At 43.8% G+C, this 20774-nt stretch overlaps 1 protein-coding gene and 1 long non-coding RNA gene across 7 annotated transcripts in view; one reads left to right on the forward strand and one right to left on the reverse strand.

The window, feature by feature from the left end:
- LOC147029275 (integrin alpha-9-like) overlaps positions 1 to 20774 on the reverse strand; it is a 262737-nt gene that overhangs the window by 165545 nt on the left and 76418 nt on the right. The window lies entirely within an intron of this gene.
- Positions 1 to 20774, forward strand: part of LOC147029277 (uncharacterized) — a 61414-nt gene that overhangs the window by 39052 nt on the left and 1588 nt on the right. Inside the window, exon 5 of the long non-coding RNA XR_015055843.1 lies at positions 12775 to 12864. This is a non-coding gene — a long non-coding RNA (uncharacterized LOC147029277). The remainder of the gene's footprint in view (positions 1 to 12774; positions 12865 to 20774) is intronic.

Here is a 20774-nt window from a genome sequence, read left to right on the forward strand (position 1 = left end):
ACACATTTTTAGCCTTTTATATTTATACATTTTCCGCCGAAGGTGCAAAAGTTTCAAAACCCAAAATGTAAACGTCGGCATTTATTTTCAAAATATAATTTTGTGCGCGTGCGCCAAAATGCTGAGTCATCTTTAACCAAACTGCGCAGTTCGAGATGCGCAGTAGTACTGCGCAGTAGTCTTCGGTCATAACTGAACATTGAGAACTTGTGGTATTATAGAGATGACCGTCACCCCCACACGGGGGGTAATTTTTTTTGGCTGCCCAAACTCCTGTTAAATTAATATCTGCAGCTTATATTTTTTAATTTGGCTTCTTTTAAGAGATTACCAAGGTTATAGCATGTGTGGAAATGAAATACAGCAACTTACGCTGGCATCTCTGGGCATTTCTCACCGTTGCAAATCGAGCCAGAGATTCATACATATGATGAAAAGGCATTCCATGATAGGAGTGAGTCAAGTGGAAAAAAAAAAAAAACTTTGTCATTAAGAAGAAATTAGAAGATTGGAGGAGGAATGAGTTGGAAGAGAGAGGTTGGGGGGAGGAGCTAGCTTTGTGGATGTGAGGACAACTTTGAGAAGGGGGAGTGAGGGGGGAGATGTGAAGGGGGGTTATGTGTGGAGATTTGAGGGAGAAGGGTGAGGGGGTGCTTTTGTGAAAGAAACATGGAGGGGGAAGAGGGTGAAGTTTGCTTTTCGGAGGGAGGAGGCAGCTGATTTGAGAGAGAGGGGTGACATGGAAATTTTGAGAGGGAGGGGAGACGATGAAAGCAGGCACAGCCATGGAGGAAGAGGCAGAGGGGAGAGGTGGGGAGAAGGGAAGGATGACACTTAGTGGTGGAATTGTGAAGATGGGAGTGGGCAGGGGGAGGATTAAGATTTGAGGGTGTGGGAAGATGGAGATTGGGAGCTGTGATGAGAGGAAATAAAGACCTTGTTTGAGATGTTGAGGAGTGTACTGATTGAGAGTGAGATATCTGTTATGTTGAAATGTAGCCCGAGGACGTTTGAACACCACACTGTTTGAGACACCAGAGGAGGAGCTATTAGTAAAGCAGAGGACAGAGGAGAGGTTCTAAGAGAGGAGGTAGGAAGAGGGGAAGATTGGAGGGGTAAGGAGGGGGTATAACAGGTGAGGAGTTCAGAGGAGGTAGATTTAAGGAGGTTAGGTGAATTGGCACTAAAGTTGTCCAAAAAAAAACGTATGGAATACGAATATGTATTGCAAAATGGGATTTTCAAAATTTTAAACTTAGAGATATGTTTTTAGATGTTAGGAGAGGGGTGGAATGGAGAAAGGAAATGGTGGCAGTTGGAATTTTTTGACATGGGATCTATGAAATGTCAAATTGAACTCACTCTTTTGAAGAAGAAGAAGAAGAAGAATAAGAATAAGAATAAGAAGAAGAAGAAGAAGAAGAAGAAGAAGAAGAAGAAGAAAAGAAGAAAAACAACAAGAACAGTGTTATGATAATGGCAGAGAGAGAACCACCCAGGAGAAAAAGGTTTAAATATTGTAAAAACATCATTTTTTTTTTAAAAAGGTGAGGTGAGATCGTGGTAGAGTAAAGGAGGAGGTTGAAGAAAGGATTGTGAAAGTGTACGATGAATCCCTTCATGATAAAAGTGGGATGGGAAAGTTGGAATCGGGAAGGAGAAGAGGAAGCAGAGGTAGAGGAGGTCATGTGGTTCTGGGAGGTGTAAGGTGAAAGTGCATGGTGTTTTTTTATGATTCTATAAGAAGAGTCGAGTAAAGGAGGAGGTTGGAGAAAGGAATGTGAAAGTGTATGATAAAATCCTTCATTTCATTGAGATTGGAAAGTTGGGATTGGAAAGGTAGATTGGCAAAGAGAAAGAAGAGAAGATAGGGGAAGTCATGTGGTTACAGGGAGGTTAGGTGAGAAGGGAAAAAAAAACATTTATTTATTTATTTATTTATTTTGCTTTATATTTTAAGATATTAAGCAGAGGGTATATTTGGGAAGGATTGAAAGAGTGGAAAGGGATTGTGGTGAAAATAAAGAACTGAAGGTAATAATGAGAAAATACAACAAGCACGATCGTCCACACACACGAGTAAAATGGTAGGCTTCAAGGAACCCAATATGAAAGGTCCGATAAATACTCAGAAATTGCCACATGTCTTAAAATAAAACCAAACTAGAAATACAAAGTAAACGAGGAGATACCAAAATACAAGTAAAAACGCGACAAAAAATGACCAGGAAAACTCATCTTTGAGAAAGTCGGCAGAGACCATGCAGAACATCACTGTCGCTCAAGAACTGGAACCGGAAGTGAATACTAGATCTTAAGTTGAATTCCAGTAAACCATGAAAAATATGGGGGTTATGTTCCTGGAAAATACTGCGATACTTAAAACCACATTTCCTTTGGGAATAAGGGGGTTAAGTTCTCAGGCTTTGAGAAAATATAGAGGAAAATGGGCTGCAGCCAAAATAAATGCAACACAGTTGAAATAAACATGTAAGATGAGAAGGGCACTTAGTGGAGCGTACACCTCTGCCATGCAATCTCCTGATCCACAAGACCATATTGGGCCTGATACATTTTTGAAATATCATGCTACGCATGGTTTTTGGCCCTATCTCTCAATGGTGAAGAATCACTTTATAGATTAAATAATTTGCGTATCCAGATCCGGATTTGGATCTTCACCAAAATCAAATCAATTTGTCCTTGCTTCGCACAAGTGTCCATCAAGTTTCGTCCGAATCCGTCCACAACTTCTTGAGATATCGTGCTATAAATTAGTTTAGCCCTATCTCTCAATGATGAAGAATCACTTAAAAAATTATCAGATCCGGATCCGGATTCGGATCTTCACAAAAAATAGAATCAATTCTTTCTTGTCAGACACACAATGTGCCCACCAAGTTTAATCTGTATCCGTCCGCAACTTTTTGAGATATCCTGCACACAAACATGAAGAAGACATTGTGCAGAGCATGATACTTGCAAAATCCATCAAACAAAATTTACCTCAAAAGTAATTGGTGGTTGAATTTAATGACCAAATATGCAAATCCTCTTCAAAGTTCAAGTGAATCGGATGAAAATTGACAATTTTAGAAAGTCCGCTTGTATTGATCTTTTGGCTTCTGTGGACCTCATAAATAATTGGTGGTTGAATTCAGTGACCTGAAATATAAATCTTCTTCAAATTTCGAGTCGATCTGATAAAAATTGCGGATATTAGAAATACCACCTTAGTTGTTGACCTTGGGCCTTTGTTGACCTTTTGACCTCAAAATCAATAGGCTTCTTCTTTCTGACAAACTCTACCATGTGGTGAAGTTTCGTGAAGATTGGTTGAAAATTGTGACCTGAAGGCGATAAACAGACAGAATAACAAAATTGGCTGACCAATGTACATGAAAAATCTTCGATTTTGCAAGTAGCAAACAAACAGAAAAAAAAGAAAACGACGTCGTGCAGATCACGACACTTGCAAAATCCATAAAACAAATGACCCCAAAAATTATTGGTGGTTAAATTTAATGACTAAATATGCAAATCCTCTTCAAAGTTCAAGTGAATCGGATGAAAATTGATAATTTTATAAATTCAGCCGATGTTGTCCTCTTGGTCTTTGCTAACCTCGAGAATATTGGGAGGCTGAATTAAGTGATCTGATATGCAAACCCTCTTCAAATTTCAAGTCAATGAGAATAAAATTGAGGATTTCAGAAATACCACCTTAGTTGTTGACCTTGGGCCTATGTTGGCCTTTTGGTTAATGTTGACCTCAAAAATAATTGGTGCGTTGAATTCAGTGACCTGAAATATTAATGCTCTTCAAATTTCAAGTCAATCGGATGAAAATTGACAATTTTAGAAATTTGTCCAATGTTGACGTTTTGGCCGATGTGGAACTCAAAAATATTTGGTGGTTGAATTCAGTGACCTGAAATGAAAATGCTCTTCAAATTTCAAGTCAGGTCAGGTATGGGAGCATGCGCCAGAGCAGCGCATCGCTGCGTCTACTTTCCGCCGGTACTCCGTCTGGCCATCCCCCAGGCAGATGCCTGGCCCATCCCCATCTCCTTGAGATGTCAATCAACCTGCTGCAACAACGAGGCACATGGTCGGCCCATTGGCCTCCTCCACTTACCAGGCTCCCTCACTGAGAGAATCTGGTGAGCAGGATCAGCGTCAGGAAAACGAGCCACATGGCCATAGAACCGCAGCTGATGCTCACGGACAATGCAGGTAACAAATCTCATTTGAGTCTCTCTCAGAAACCGCTCGTTGGATACAAAGTCTGACCAGCGATAGCCAAGGATTCTCCGAAGAGACCTGGTACCAAAGGAATTAAGTCTCTGTCTCTGTCTCAGATCCTTGGTCAGAGTCCAAGTCTCGCATCCATAGAGCAAGACTTAAAGCACCAAGGACCTGAAGACTCGGACTTTCGTCCTCCCGCACAGGTACCGGCAGCGCCACATCCCATTATCCAATGAATCCAGGACTCCCCAGGCCCGACTCAGACGTCTATTGACCTCTGACTCACAGCCGGCAAAGACATGAATATCACTGCCAAGGTAAGTGAATCTATCCATGACCTCAGCCTCCTCACCACAAACAGGCACAGACAGGACAGCAGCATCCAAGATGTCATTGAAAGCCTGGATCTTAATTTTGACCAAGGAAACCCAGAATCCCAGTGACTCCGACTCCTCATTCAGCACCGCGAGGGCCCCCAAAAGGATATCTAAAGTCTCCGCAAAGATGACTGCATCATCTGCGAAATCAAGGTCAGAGATCTTGACATTCCCAAACGATGCACTGCAGCTTGATCTCTCCAACATCCTCCCAATAATCCAGTCCATACAGGTGCTGAAAAGTGTGGGGGCCAGGCCACACCCCTGACAAACTCCAGTAACAACTGGGAATAAGACAGAGATGGTACCACCACATCTCACAGCACTCTCAGTACCAGATTGGAGTTCAGATATCAGATCGATCAGTTTTGGTGGCACCTCACGAAGACCAAGAATCCTCCAGAGGGCCTCCAAATTCACCGAATCAAACGCTTTACAGAGATCAACATAGGCTGCAAGCAGCCCCTGCCGAAACTGTCTTCTGTGTTCGTTGAGAAACCGAAGAGCAAGGATACGGTCAATAGTTGACCTCTTTGGTGTAAAGCCTGACTGCTCTGGACGCTGATGCTCAAGCAGATGGTGGCGAACCCTATCAAGAATTATCCGAACAAAGACCTTGCCCGGCACTGAGAGCAGCGTCACTCCTCGGTAGTTGTTGCAGTCTTGGCGATCACCCTTCCCTTTCCAGAGAGGGACAACAAGGCCCCTCTTCCAGTCAGTTGGGATGATGCCTGTGTTCCAAGCAGAGCACAGAACTGCATGCAATGTTGACCTTTTGGTTGATGCTGACCTGAAAAATAATTGGCTGGTTGAATTCAGTGACCTGAAGTATAAATCCTCTTCAAATTTCAATCAATCAGATGAAAATTTAGGATTTTAGAAATAACACCTAAGTTGTTTACCTTTGGCCGATGTTGACGTTTTGACCTTTTGACTTCAAAAACAATCGGCTTCTGCCTTTTGCCAAACTCGACCGTGTGGTGAAGTTTCGTGAAGATCAGTTGAAAGTTGTGACCTGTCGGCGACAAACAGACAGAATAATAAAATTTGACTGACCAATATACTTGATGAATCTTCGATTTTGCAATAAACAAACAAATAAACAGACAGAGAAAGAGGTGAAAACATAACCACCTTCACCCTCGGTGGTGGAGGTAATAAATATACATCAGCTTTACAGTGAAGCCTCCTGCTGAGGTGAAGCAGATTTAACTACTCACTCTTGGTATACACCCTTCGCTTGGTACACATTTGGTACGCAGTGCTGATGACACATCAACCGTACTGCATTCCCTGTTATACCCAACTGCTCCTGGACTCTGTCTTTTGCACCTGAGAAGCTGTAGAAGGTTCCTTTCAACCCTCAACACTGACTGCTGCTGGACCGGATGTCATCAGCTCACATGTCCTAAAAACCTGCTCTGCTGCTCTCTCACATCCTCTTTCTGCCGTTTTCACCCTATCATTTGCAATCGGTCATCTTCCATTTGCTGGAAAATCAGCCAACAGCATTGCATTACATAAAATGTGCAAAAACTGATCCACTTAACATCACACCTATCAGCATACTTCCAATCATCAGCAGGTCATGGAATCCATCATCACAGTTGATATGAAATTCCTCCTTCACTCCAACAACCTCATCTCAGATCACCAATTTGGTTTCAGACTGGGTCATTCAACCTTGGACATGCTCGTGCTTTGGATACAGTCTGGCGTCCTGTCTTAGCCTCCAAACTCTCTGCTTATGGCATCCGAAGGCCAACTCCACACATGGCTTACTGACTTCCTCTACTCTCATAGCCAATGTGTGGCTCTCAGCAGAATCTTTTCATCTCCTCTCACTTTCAAGGCTGGAGTGGCCAAGGAAGAATTTTGGACCCAGTCCTCTTCCTGATCTTCATAAATGATCTCCCTGACTGGAAATCCCTTTTATCTATATGCTGATGACACCAGCCTCTGCTGTGACATCCCTCATCCTTCAGACAGGCAGGCTACAGCCTCTTTCCTCTCTTCAGACCTTAACAAAATCACAAGCTGGTCAAAAACTTGGAATATTTCTTTCAATCCTGACAAATCTCACACTCACTATCTCTCCGAAAGGACTATCTGACAAACCTCTCCTGTTCTCCCCCATCTACTTTCTTAACAATCCTCTTGAAGAACTTAAGTCATTCAAACTCCTGCATCCCACGATCAGCCATAATCTTTTTGGGAAAACCACAATTCAACGTTAGCCTCCCAAGCCAGCTGCTGACTAATGATCATCCTCTGTTGTACAAAGTCGTTCCATGGCACACCTGAACTCCTATCCACTGTCAAGGCCTTCATCCGCAGCTTGATGAAGTACTGCTCTCCCATCTGAGCTGGCTCACCTGCCTCGCATGTTGCTCAGCTTGTTGCCATGGAAACCAAGGCCTTCAAGATAATTGAAATCTCCCGTGATGAAGCTGAGTTTATGGGCCTGTCACTTCGTCATCGTCTTATATCGCCTCCTTTCTGGTCTTGCATGCTCTGCTCTTTCTGTGCCCCCCCCTCACACCCGCAGGTTTCTGCAGGGAACACGCAGTCCACCATCAACCCCCATTCCGATGAAACTCACAAAATCCAGCATTAATGCTCACCTCCACTCATTTGTTTTTTTTTCTCCCACCTGTGGAATCAATTTCCTCATTCTTTTCAATCTCATTCTTTCCACTCGGTCTTTAAGACAGTTGTTTACCACCATCTCAGATTGTCCTCAATTCAAAACCTTGATCTTTTATATCCTAGTTAATTCCCCTCCCCCCAACCCCTTAGCCACCCTAAGCCCTGCTCCTTCCAAATTTCCAGTTTTCCCTCCTGGGAGTTTTCTTGTCTCCATCTTTTCCACCCCATGTATCTTCTCTTGCCCCCCATTCCTCTCCACACCAATTGTTTGTCCAAGTCTGCCTTTATATTGGTCTTCAATTCTACTGTTGGTGTCCACTGTCCCCCCCCCACCTCTCTCTCTCTTTCTCTCTCTGCCTCTCTCTTGTCCAGTTACTTCCTGGTCTGTTCAGTATACAATTTTTGAGCTCTTCCACAAGCCATGGCTACCAATTATAAAAAAACAAACACCGGAGAACACAAATTTCATTTGAAATACTGCACTTGAACACGGTATTTCGGGTGGTGTCTAAGATTGGTTGGTGTGTAAGACTGCTTCAATCGCATGTCTGTTTCTGGTGTATGTTCCCCCTCCATCCCTTACCTCAAATGGTTGCACAGCTGACACTGCCCATGAAAAGGCTGAATGCCTAAACTCTGTGTTTCCTTCTAAATCTTGTGTTCCCAACCCATCACTTTGTGTACCCACCTTAGTCACACCCAGATGTTCCTGGACTCTTTGTCCTTTTCTCCCAACAAAGTGGACATTTTGCTGTCAAGCCTCGACTCTGATTCTGCAACTGGTCCAGACGGCATCATCCCACGGGTCATAAAAACCTGCTCCTCTGCGCTTGCTCACACTCTCTCTCTGTTCTATTCACCCTCTCATTTGCTGAAGGTCATCTGCCATTTGCTTGGAAATCAGCAAACATTACCGCTCTGCTTAAAAAGGTACAAAAAACAGATCCCTCCAACTACAGAACAATCAGCCTTCTCCAAATCATCAGCAAGGTTATGGAATCCATCATCACTCCTGACATCAAGCTATGAGAGAAGAGGAGAAGGATTTGGTTTCTGATCATCAATTTCGATTCACACCAGGTCACTCTACTCTGGATATGCTGCTTATGCTTTCCAAACAATGGATGGAGGTCCTACATGCTCATTATCAAAACATCCTCATGTCAAATGAGTTGATGAAGCTGAGTCTTTAGGGTCTCTCACTCTCCCACTGCAGGTAGGTTGATGGTCCCTCTGTCTTTTACAGTCTCCCCCTCAGCCTTGCCCCCCCCCTCCCCGCTCTGTCATATTTTCACAGGGCATTCAAGGTCTGCCAAAAAAAACCCTTTTGTTGAAACTACCAAAATCAAGAATCACTGCTCACTTTCACTCTTTCATTCCAGTTTTTCCCCATGTCTGGAACAAATTCCCACACTCTCTTCCACCCACTCCTCCCTCCAGGTCTTCAAAACAGTTGCTCACCACTATCTCATATCTCCTTGGTGTTGGCTTAATGGTTAGGGTGGCGGGCTTTGGATCCCAGGGTCCTAAGTTCAAATTCCACTCAGCTGTTGAATTAATACCAGGTGGGGTTAACTCGGCCTGTCATCCTTCCGAGGTCGGCAAAATTGGTGCCAGCATGCTGGTATACTGTGTCGGAGTGGCGACCCATCCAGGATTGTGGTGCCCAATAGCCAAGGAGACTGCTTCAGCAGCCCCAATGCTCTGCACAGAGTATGGTCCCAATCTACTCCTCATATCTCCCCCCTGGTCTTCAAAACAGTTCTTCACCACCATCTCATATCTTCCCCCATCCAAAACCTTGATCTTTTCTACCCTGTTAATCCACCCTAAACCCACCTCTTTCAAATTCCCTGTTTTCCTTCCTGAAAGCCCATGTAGTGTCCATCTTGTATACCCCGTATTCCCCGCCCCCTCCCTCTCCCTTACACAGATCTGCTAATGTCGCTGTTCCCCACTGTGTTGTGCTTTTCCTCTCCTGCCTCTCTTGTCTCCTTTTCCCCTTGTTAAATATTCTGTGTGTTAGCTCTTATACAAGCCTCAACAACGTATACAAAAATACATCTAGAAGGGCATTCGGTCGAGCGCATACCCCCGCCACGTAATGCCTGATCCACAACATATCAGACTCAATCCATTTTTGAAATGTCATGTTCTCTTTCGTTTTTGTCCCAATCTCTCAATGCTGAAGACTCACTTGAAAAATTATAGTCGTCTCCAGGTCCGGATTCGGATCTTCACCAGAATTGAATCAAATCGTCATGGTCACACACACCACCTGTCCACCGAGTTTCATACGAATCCGTCCACAAATTTTTGAGATATCGTGATGTATATCAGTTTAGCCCTATCTCTCAATGGTGATGAATCACTTTTAAAAATATTATTCGATCCGGATTCGGATCTTCACCAAAATTGACCGATTTGTCCCTCGTAACACACCCAACATGTCCACCAAGTTTCATCCGAATCCATCCACAACTTTGAGATATCGTGGTGTATATCGTTTTTGGCCCGATCTCTCAATGGTGAAGAATCACTTAAATATTCAAGTATCCGGATCTTCATCAAAATCTAATCAGTTCGTTCTTGTCAAACACCCAACCTGTCCACAAAATTTCATCCGAATCCTTCCACAACTTTTTGAGATATCCTGCACACAAAAAGACAAACAAAAACAAGAAGACGATGTCATGCAGAGCACGACACTCTCAAAATCCACGTCCCTCTCCAAAGGTTGCCATGGATACATCAAATTGTCCGTTTCATTAAGATTAAAATTGACAATCTTAATCAAAGCTCAGGTCAATCAGATGAAAATTGATTCTTTTTCAGATTGAAATTGATGATTTTAAAAGTTTATCCTTGAGCAGCTTGGTCAATGCTTATCATGCCGAGCTTAGAAGGAACGAGAGAGAAGAGCTCAGAGACAAGTTTAAGACAGCAAAGAACAATGTCTTTGCCACCTACAATCGACAGAAGGAAGAGGAACGAGCTGAGCAGATTAGAGAGGTGGAAGCTGCTCATGAAGGCAAGCAGCATAGAGAAGCATGGCGCCTAGTCAACGACATCAGCGGACGGAAGAAGTCCCCATCACGTCAAATAAGTGGTAAAACAGCAGAGGACCATGTGCTGGACCAGACGGGATACCTGCAGAGGTCCTGAAGAACTGCGACCTGGACAATATCTTGCAGAACATATGTAATACGGCATTGATGAAAGGCGACAAACAAGAGCAGTGGTCACTCTCAAACATTATCCCAGTTCCTAAGTCCAGATCCCTCACGAAGAACAAACAACTCCCGTGGTATCAGTTTGACCTGCATCTTAGCAAAGCTATCCAATGGGATGATTTTGAACATTATTCGCACCACCATTGATCCTAAACTAAGATTCAATCAGAATGGTTTTCGGCAGAAGCGCACAACAGTAATGCAAACACTTGCTGTCCGCAGAATCATTGAGGAAGTCAAGAAAACAACTTATCAGCCATGCTTACTTTCATTGATTTTCGCAAAGCTTTTGACTCCATTCACCGAGGTAAAATGCTGAAGATCCTGAAAGCTTACGTGCCGGACCATCGACTGAGAGCATTAGAGGCTAGCTATACCACGATCATGGCGAAAGTTGTATCACCGGACGGAGAAACAGCAGTGTTCGAGCTCCTTGCTCGTGTCCTGCAAGGAGACACTCTGGCACCCTACATCTTCATAATCGTCCTTGATTATGCTCTATGTCAAGCTACCAAAGATCATGAGAAGCTTGGTTTTATTTCAGCATAAAACCAGGACAAACTAAAAGGGTCAGACCAGTTATGGTCACAGATCTGGATTTTGCAGATGACAGCCCTGCTGTCACCACAGCAGCTACTGACAAGAGTGGAAACTGAGTGCAATAAAGTTGGACTTCACCAAAATGCTAAAAAGACAGAGTACATGGCATTCAACTGCAACGAAGATACTCTCAAGACCGTAAAGAATGACACCATCAAGAAAGTCTTAGACTTCAAGTACCTCGGATCAAGAATGATGAGTTCGGAGAAGGACATAAAGGTATGGAAGGTGCTGGCATGGAGGGCTATGAATGACATGAAGAAGACCTGGAAGTCGAACCTGACTGGAGGGCTCAAAAAGAAGATCTTCATAGCTGCCATAGAGTCCATCTCACGTACGGATGCGAGACGTGGACACTCACCAAGACCATGCTAATGTCATGAGATGGATGGTTGCTATACACGAATGCTCTGGATGGCTCTTGACGTCAGTTGGCAACAGCACATAATGAACGTCGAGCTCTCTGACGACCTATCAATGCTCACCACTAAAATCGAGGCGAGAAGACTGCAACTAGCGGGGCACTGTTTACGCTACCCCGAGTTACCTGCCCGCTTAGTCATCACATGGGAGCCCAAGCACGAGAGGATAAACCCTGGGCGCCCTCCCAAGACTATGGTCAACACGCTCCAAGAAGACGGTGACATGGCTAATTTAGATGAACTGAACACACTGATGAGGGAGAGGGAGGAGTGGAGAGTCCGTCATCATGCCCAATGCTGGCCATTTAGGCCTGAGTCGACGTAGTAGTAGTAATAGTAGTAGTAGTAGTAGTAGTAGTAGTAGTAGTAGTAGTAGTAGTAGTGACCTTTGACCATTTGACCTCAAAAATAGTTGGTTTCCCAATTCAGTGACACAATTTGCAAATCCTGTTCAAATTTCAAGTCAAATGCATGAAAAATGACGATTTTGGAAATTTGACCTCAAGATGACCTTTGACCTCAAAGTCAATGGGCTTCTCAGTTAAGACTACCTCTCCAACTTCGTAATGTTTTGTGAAGATCGGTTTAGAATTGTGACCTGTAGGTGATTGACAAACAGACAGACAGACAGACAGACAGAATAACAAAATGGAATAACCAATATACTTGAAAAATCTTCGATTTTGCAAGTAACAAAGAGAAAAACAAACAGACAGACAGAAAGGGGTGAAACCAAAACCACCTTCACCTTCGGTGGTGGAGGTAAAAAGCACTAAACTTCCGGATTTTTTTTTCTCAACGATCTTTAAAATCATTATTGTATTAAAATTGAAGTACATACTTGAATGCTGCATGAGGTATTATGTTCTTTGAACTCTCTAGTTAAGTCTGTGGATGTTCATGGTGCAGGACAGGCATAGTAAAATTAAATTTATGTACAGGTATCGTAAAATTAAATTTACGAATGGTAAAATGATAATCACATTGGCAAGGAACATATTTCTCAGCTCATCATACTGAACTGATCACAGAGAAAATGTGTTTTGGATCGCCAAGAATATGGCAATCATTCCCTCAGGAAAGTCAGTTTATTCATTTGGACCACACTGAAATGATATTCAATGCATCTTCCACATGTTTAAAGAAAATATTGTAATTTGTAAAATATTAAACATTCATTCATTTCATTTGTAAACATGTACCGTACTTGTTTTATGTACTCATCTTTGTTCTTTCTCCTTTCAGCAAAAGTCAAGAAAACAACAACACTCTTGAAGACAATGCAGGAAATATATCTGTGGCATTGAGAACTGAAGCTCACACCATTTTAAAGGGGTAAATTGAGAACTTCCTTTGTGTGTTAGCTTGCTTTCATCTCCTAACTTGGATCAATCAAAATTCCTCATACTTTTTTTTGTGAATTTTTTTTGTGTTTTTTTTTGTGGTTTTGTGATTTTTTTTCCATAAGAGTTTTTTGACCAATTACTCTCAACGACTGACATGAAACGTCCTATCTTTTGATGAACTCCCATTTGGTGCAACAGTGCCAGCAATGCAGCCTTTCTTCGTGTGATATTGTTACTGGGCCAGGTATCGGTGGCGAGCACGACCGCTAGAGGGAGCAGTAGTCGGCTCCACCGAACACACTGGAAATGAGGTCGTGCCTTTTGGATAAGTCCGAAAGGCACGGGTCCCTTATTGGACCATGAATCACCAATAATTTGACCGCGTGGGGTAGGGTCAATTGCCAAATTTCAATATACCTAATTACTCACCCGGACAAAGCTACCAGGGAATTTACACCCTCGACGGACCTCGAGCGGAACAGGCGGTTACCGAGCCCGAACCGTGTGTAACCCGAGCGGAAATTACGAAGGCCCATCAGACCAAATGAACAATTTACGGCCTCGCTATTTCTCAATACACACCGTGCTAAGCCAATGAAAGAAACACAGAAACGCGCTGGAACATTTAACAAAAGAGATATTTATTTATAATGGGGCAGGGGAGCACGCATGAAGGCAGAGTTAACCGAATAAAAGGGATGCAGGTATGTACAAGGCACTTAAACAATTCTACTTCCAAGACGGCTGCGCGCGCGCGCACGCACACACACGCACACGCACGCACGCACGCACGCACACACACACACACACACACACACACACACACACACACACACACACACACACACACACACATACATACACACGAAAATGGACCTCGTGGGTCTATCTCGGTCAAGCCGGGCCGGGGTACCTTTCCGCTTCGTGCGGCCACCCGGACTCCGAAACCACCACGGTGGGACCTGAACCCATGACCAGAAGTCCGCGGCCCACGAACGAGGCCGCTCAACTACGACCACCACTGTCTCAGACCGCTCCAGCCACGACCACGACCCTCTGCAGAACGCTCGTCGGCAACCACCGACCGCCCGCAATCGCCACGATCACTATCTCTTGAATGCTCGTCCAGACCACGACAGACCACGCCGCAATCGCCACGATCACCGTCTGCCGAACACTCGTCCAGACAACCACACTCCTCCTCTTGAGGAGGGAGGGGCTTCTTCTCCCTGCCACTCGCCTCCTGATTGGACGGGGGGTTGTCAGGCGACTCGTGGCGGCCTCCCGATTGGCTGGGGCACACGTGTGGTGCTCGCCGTCTGCTCATTGGCTGGAGGAAACGCTCTCTGCCCCTCCTCGGAGCGGAGCTTCGACTCGAGGCGACGAAGGTTCCGGCCATGTCCTCAGCCAAAAACACGTGCGTAATGGCGACTGGGTCGAGTGCAGGACGGCGTGCTGTTGTTGTCGTGGATGTCGTAGTTGTTGTTGTTGATGATGTAGTAGTAGTTGTTGTGGAAGTTTAAAATGTAAAAATCCTAACTATAAAATAACTCGTAGCACACGTACAATTAATCACCCATTTAACATAGGACAGGACCCTAACTAGAAACACATACTTACCGATATAGCTGATCTATAGGACCTGGCTGTTGTGTGCAGTAAGCTTCCAAATTCGCAACAATATGACTAACCCTCAAAAAAGTACCCCTCAGCAAAGATGCCTGCATTTTAGCCAACAGCACACCTCACAGACCTTTTTCCAATTCCTGGAATGAAATTACAAGAGTTATGCTTTTGTTATTTAAACTTAAACACACTTTGCCACTCATCCCTTTTATTATTGAATAGATTTGTGGTTGTCTTCACCATGATTGTCTTGGGACTTCACCCACACCATGTGACATACTGATCTACTGTGTAGTTTGACACCTATTCACTGCAAATCAATGAATTCTAGAGTAGCTATTAGCACCACAGGTACTCGTTCATTATTTTCTTGTCTTCCTATGTAAAATGCTACCAAGAGAAAAGGTACAATTTGATGAAACATTATATACAAACATACAGAATTGAATCTTCATGTCAGAGCAGAATAATAATGGAAGAAGGGTCAAAGACAATCGCTTGCGCAAAGAGAAAATAGAAAGACAAGACAGGATGCACAACTAGCAGGTGAGAGGGGGGGGTTGGGGGGGCAGACTCTCAATGAGTGGAGGAAAGATCAGTGGTATAAAAGAATGCCAAGGATGCTTTTATCCAAAACTCTCTTCCTTCAACCAAGGACTTTTCCCGAAATGTTAGCTTTACTTTTATTCTCAGGTCGTTAGCATTTATTTGTCAATTTTCAGTTGATAAACCTAATGTTAAAACTGTCCACCTATGCAGATAAACACCAGCCTTTTCAAACTACTGTGTAGTATTCTTTTATAGAAAATGAGACAGGTCCACAAACCATGAGGTGGTCCTGGGCTGCAGACTTACTTGAAGGTTCAGGAGGTAAGATCCAGGGACAACAGACTTGGGAATAAAGGGGATTAATTAAAAATGCTGAGAATTATGTTTAAACTTGTGGAGGGGAGAAAGGTTTGGATTTCTGGTAGAACATGCAATTATAAGGGGTAGAGGAGAGACAGAGTGGAATGGTAAGAGGCAGTAAAAGACTCCAAAGCCATCAACCAACCTGCAGTGAGCAAGAAGCAAAAGCTGAGAAAGAGCCTCCTGTCTCTTCTTTTTCCTTTTCTTTTCTTTGTTGTGAATTTCAGTTGGACTGGGATTCAATTGAAATTCGACCTGCTCCATCATTTTATTGAAAAGGCCATTCACATGAACGCAGGAAGTCATGTTTTTTCCAGGGTTGTGGTGCTTAACATCCGCCAAACAATCAACACTGGAACATTGGTCTCCAGCATAGTATCCCGTTGGATGGATGGCACACCTGAACTTTAACACCCTGATTGTGCAACACATATCTGACAGAGTTAATTTGGTCTCGAAACAAACCCAGAATTGATGGCTGAAAGGCAAGTGGGCTATCTCTTTGCTATTCTTTCCAAAATCTTCCTGTTGATAGATGCTGACAACAAAGAAGTCTCTAGATTTTATGGATTCAATGGAGGAGATATGGGAGCAGCAGAACCAGCCCATATTGCATGAAACTTTAATTCTTTAACACCATCATGGAGTACGGTAGGACTCCATATTGAAGGATGACATGGAAAAAGATGGCCGCCCATTCAAATGTGTACACAATGATGCATACGCTTATAAACTAATATGGAGTGACATCATTCGCATTTAAAAGCCATACATTTTATTCTTGAGCATTTTCTGAACTACCAAGACTTTAAAAAATGCCAAAATACATTGCTAACGTAGCATGAGACATCATTGAATCACCAATTTCTTCTTCTTCTTGTTATTCTTGTTCTTATTCTTCTTCCTCTTCCTCTTCCTCTTCCTCTTCCTCTTCCTCTTCATCTTCCTCTTCATCTTCCTCTTCCTCTTCCTCCTTCTTCCTCCTTCTGCTTCTCTCAACACAATGTAAAACTGTAGCCCAACCTCCCTGAATAACTGCTGAAGTTATGATGGTGATTCCAACGCGAGAAAGTTACTTTGTCACTGGGCTCGTGCACACTACCCAAAAACTTTAAAAAGATATAAAACATTAATTGTTTAATTCGGAAAAAAAAATTGAACGTAAATGTGGACTCAACTAAATCATGCCAAAATCGGGGGGGGGGTGGAATGGACAGTGGGCAGTGGACAGAACCATTACAAAAGCGATACATATCCAAACAATCCCCCAAATCAACTGATACGAGCATCAAAACAATTTCATAGCATAGATGGATTTAATCCATACCAAAAGAACAAAATATGAAAACGTAAAGCATATTATTTAGTTTTAAAAACAATATTTGCATTTTTTCACATATCTGGTAATCCACATCGTGGACTGAATCAAAGCCAGGACAGAGGGGGGAGTGGGGGGGGGGTGGTTCTGTTCTGTTCTTGCTTATGGCAGCTTCGCTGCTGGGTAGCTATCATTTCTTGGAAGCGCAGCTGTGCCGCTGATGCTGTACCTCTTCCAGTACACTAGTCCTCATTTCGCTGACCTTGGAAGGATAACAGGCTCAGTTGACCACCACCTGTTAATTCATCAGCCAAAGGGGCTCAAACTCAGGAACCTCGGATCCTAAGCCAGCCTCCAGAGCTGCTAAGCCAACACTAGGCTGGGGGAGGTGTAGAATGTACCACAAGCCAAAAAGGAAAAAAAGACATAAAATGTCACAGCCCCCGTTGTTTTCGTAATTTTGCTGTCCATAAATGGCGAGTACATATTTGTCTACAACTAAAATGGCTGCCAGTCTACCAGTCAGCCATCTTTGATCAAATCGCAAAATAAAGGTAAGCGTAAGTGTATGCCATCGTGTACTGTGCTTGTGTCACGTTTGAACAAAATCGGACCATGCATGTCTGGGAAATGGTTGGGGACACGTTTAATTAACAAATTAGCCATGAGCCAGCTATCTTCGATTTGATCTCAAAAAATGAACGTGCCTTTATCTGTGCCAGGTTTGAACAAGATCGGTAAATGCATCTCTGAGAAATGGTTGAAGACGTGTTTGATACTGGGGTTTCTTTTTTACAATTAAAATAGCCACCAGGCTACCAGTAAGCCATCTTTGATCAGATGGCAAAATAAAGTGAGTAGTACGTGTATACCATCATGTACTCTGCTTGTGCCAAGTTTGAACAAAATTGGACCATGCATGTCTGAGAAATATATGTGTATCTGTCCATCCATCAGTCCCTCCGTTCATCTGTCTGTCTAAATAGCTTCAAAACCATGAGACCGAGCAGCCCCAAACTTTGCAAAGATATAAGGGAACTCCATTGTTAGTGCATGAGTGAAAATTGGGTGTTTGTGTTAATTTAAGCACCCCTTTTGAAGATAATTAATGGCCTTTTTTAATTATCCTTTATCAAGGCTCATCCTTGGTCACCTCACTGTTCCTTACTGGGGTCTTAATTCACCATTGTTTTTTTTTTTGGCCTGTGCAACAATGATAGTTTTTTTTCACTTCCCTCACTCATATCATCAAATGCTTGATCATCATCCCCATGAATCTCTGGATAGATTGCAATGCTTATAAACGCCTGAAATGTCACTGTTCGTGGCTTTATTTCATATCTGCATATGCCATAACCTCGAGAATCTCATAATCCGAGCTGAATTTCAAAATTTAAACTTCCTTATTGACTTCAGCAGTCGTTCTCACTGCTAATAAAAACAATTTTAAAAAAAAGTGTCAATTTGTCCATTTCGGACATTGACTTTCCGGGTGCATCGTGTTTATATGAGCAATCAGTGATCGCTAAAATCACTTTCCCAGCCAGCCGTTCCTTATCAACCATTTTGTTGGAATGCTTGCTTGAGTGCTTAACCAACTTGGTTCTCCAATATTCGCACTGTCATTGAATATATTGACTGACTTGAACAAAGTTCACAGACCACTCACCAGAATTTGACCCACATTGTCATGCGGTGCGTTGGGTGGTGGCTCACTTGTTCATGCTCATTCTCATCCTGTACATGATCAGGAGCATTGTCAATATCCACCGGAGCTGGAACTGTAAATTTGTTTTCCGTTTCCAAAGCAGCGAGCGAGCTGGCTGTATCTACATGAAAGCCATGTAGTTTGCTCTATGGCGTTAGCTTTTTAGGAACGCTCACCATTACATCATGACCGTTGACATTAGGACACTTGTTTCTTTGGGAGTGAATGGTGACAAAACCCTCGTCATCTACTTGAGATTCTTTAACTTATACCCTCGCTTTCCAGAGCTGATTATAGGAGGTGTCTGCACGTTCCACCACTCTAGATGTACCACTAGTGCTTGGCTTGGGTTCTGCAGCTTGAGGTGCATCATTAGTGCTTGTTCAAGGCTCCTGGCATTGAGATACTCATTAGGTTCCACATGTTGAGACTCACCACGAGGAATGTTTGTTTTCGGACACGCATTCTTTAAATGTCCATGCTCGCCACAAATAAATAATGTTATTACCTCAGTGGCAATATAAACTTGGTAGCTGCGATCTTTATATTTAAGAGTTACAGCAGTACTAAGTGACCGTGCACCATTCTTCAAAACAATATAACAGTGGCGTCAGACGACATAATGTGTCGAACCGAAACGCCAGAACGCAAACGTAATGAGATCATGGAAATCGGTGACACAACTGTCCCAAAATTACTTAAAGCAGAGATAATCTCCTCGCTTTTAAAGAAAAGTGGAATATTTGAAATAATAATTTTAACAGCAGGTGTGTCCAAAGGACTTACAGAAACAAAAATATCCGGTGGAATAGACAAGCCCATTTTAACCGTCTGAGCAACATATCGCTCTTCGGACAAAAATAGCACAACACGTTGATTCATCCTGGACGCTGCGAGAATGTTTTCGAGCCCATTGATCTCTCCGAAACCCATTACGACATCAACAACACTGACTTCGTCCAGTGGACAAACTATGACCCCATTATTTGGAGTAATCGTCTCGTATACACAATGATGCAAACGGACGTTTGCCATAGTGTAAGACAATACAAAGTAAATTGAAGAATCAAAAACCAAAAGCAAACCTGCTACAAGCAAAACTAGCAAGTGGAGGGAAACAAAAGATTAATATGAACTAAGTATTTAGCCAAGAAAAAGGTGAAATCGAGAAACACAGCAAGTAGTAAAGCAGGCCCAAAAAGCAGAAAGCCCTGAACAGGCCTGCAAAACACTTACTGTGCACGCTTTCTTTCTCTCTCCTGTCTCAACAAAGAAAGGAAACACAGGGGAAAACTTCACAACCACATGCAAGGACACAAGGGGAGTGAAAAGGGGATAGGAAAAACACCAACACGACACAGCATTCACAACTTCACTCACAGAGCTGCCATGATGCCACACCCATGTAGAGAGAGAGAGAGAGAGAGAGAGAGAGAGAGAGAGAGAGAGAGAGAGAGAGAGAGAGAGAGAGAGAGAGAGAGAGAGAGAGAGAGAGAGAGAGAGAGAGAGAGAGAGAGAGAGAGAGAGAGAGAGAGAGAGAGAGAGAGAGAGAGAGAGAGAGAGAGAGAGAGAGAGAGAGAGAGAGAGAGAGAGAGAGAGAGAGAGAGAGAGATACACAGACACAGACGAGGCAGTGAGAGGAAGGGAAGGTAGACGTGTGGTGGAGCATCAATTAAGATTCATACTGTCTCATCAAAATGATTCTGCATAGAATAACAGTGAATATGGAATCAAAATAATGTCTATAATCCATTTTCTACTAGTCATACTATAAATATTGCCGGACACATCCGGAGACAAGCACCGCCCGGACTCGTCTGGAGACAAGCACTGCCCAGAATGCGTCCAGCGACAGGCACTGTCCGGAACGTGTCAGGAGACAAGCACCACCCGGAACGCATCCGGAGACGAGCACAGCCCAGACCCGTCTGGAGACGAGCACTGCCAGGACTCGTCCGGAGACGAGCACTGCCCGGAATGGGTCCGGAGGCAAGCAATGCCCGGAATGGGTCCGGAGACAAGCACTGCCCGGAATGGGTCCGGAGACAAGCACCCCCCGGAACGTGTCCGGAGACAAGCACTGCCCGGAACGCGGCCAGATACAATTACCGCCTGGAACGCATCCGGAGACAAGCACCGCCCGGAACGCGTCCGGAGACAAGCACTGCCCAGACCCGTCTGGAGACGAGCACCGCCAGGACTCGTCCGGAGACGAGCACTGCCTGGAATGGGTCCAGAGACAAGCACTGCCCGGAATGGGTCCGGAGACGAGCACCCCCCAGAACGTGTCCGGAGAAAAGCACTGCCCGGAACGCGGCCAGATACAATTACCGCCCAG

Source organism: Eptatretus burgeri, chromosome 3, assembly GCF_056783735.1.
Source record: "Eptatretus burgeri isolate ZD-2024b chromosome 3, Ebu_testis_v1, whole genome shotgun sequence".
In the NCBI taxonomy this organism is placed as follows: domain Eukaryota; kingdom Metazoa; phylum Chordata; class Myxini; order Myxiniformes; family Myxinidae; genus Eptatretus; species Eptatretus burgeri.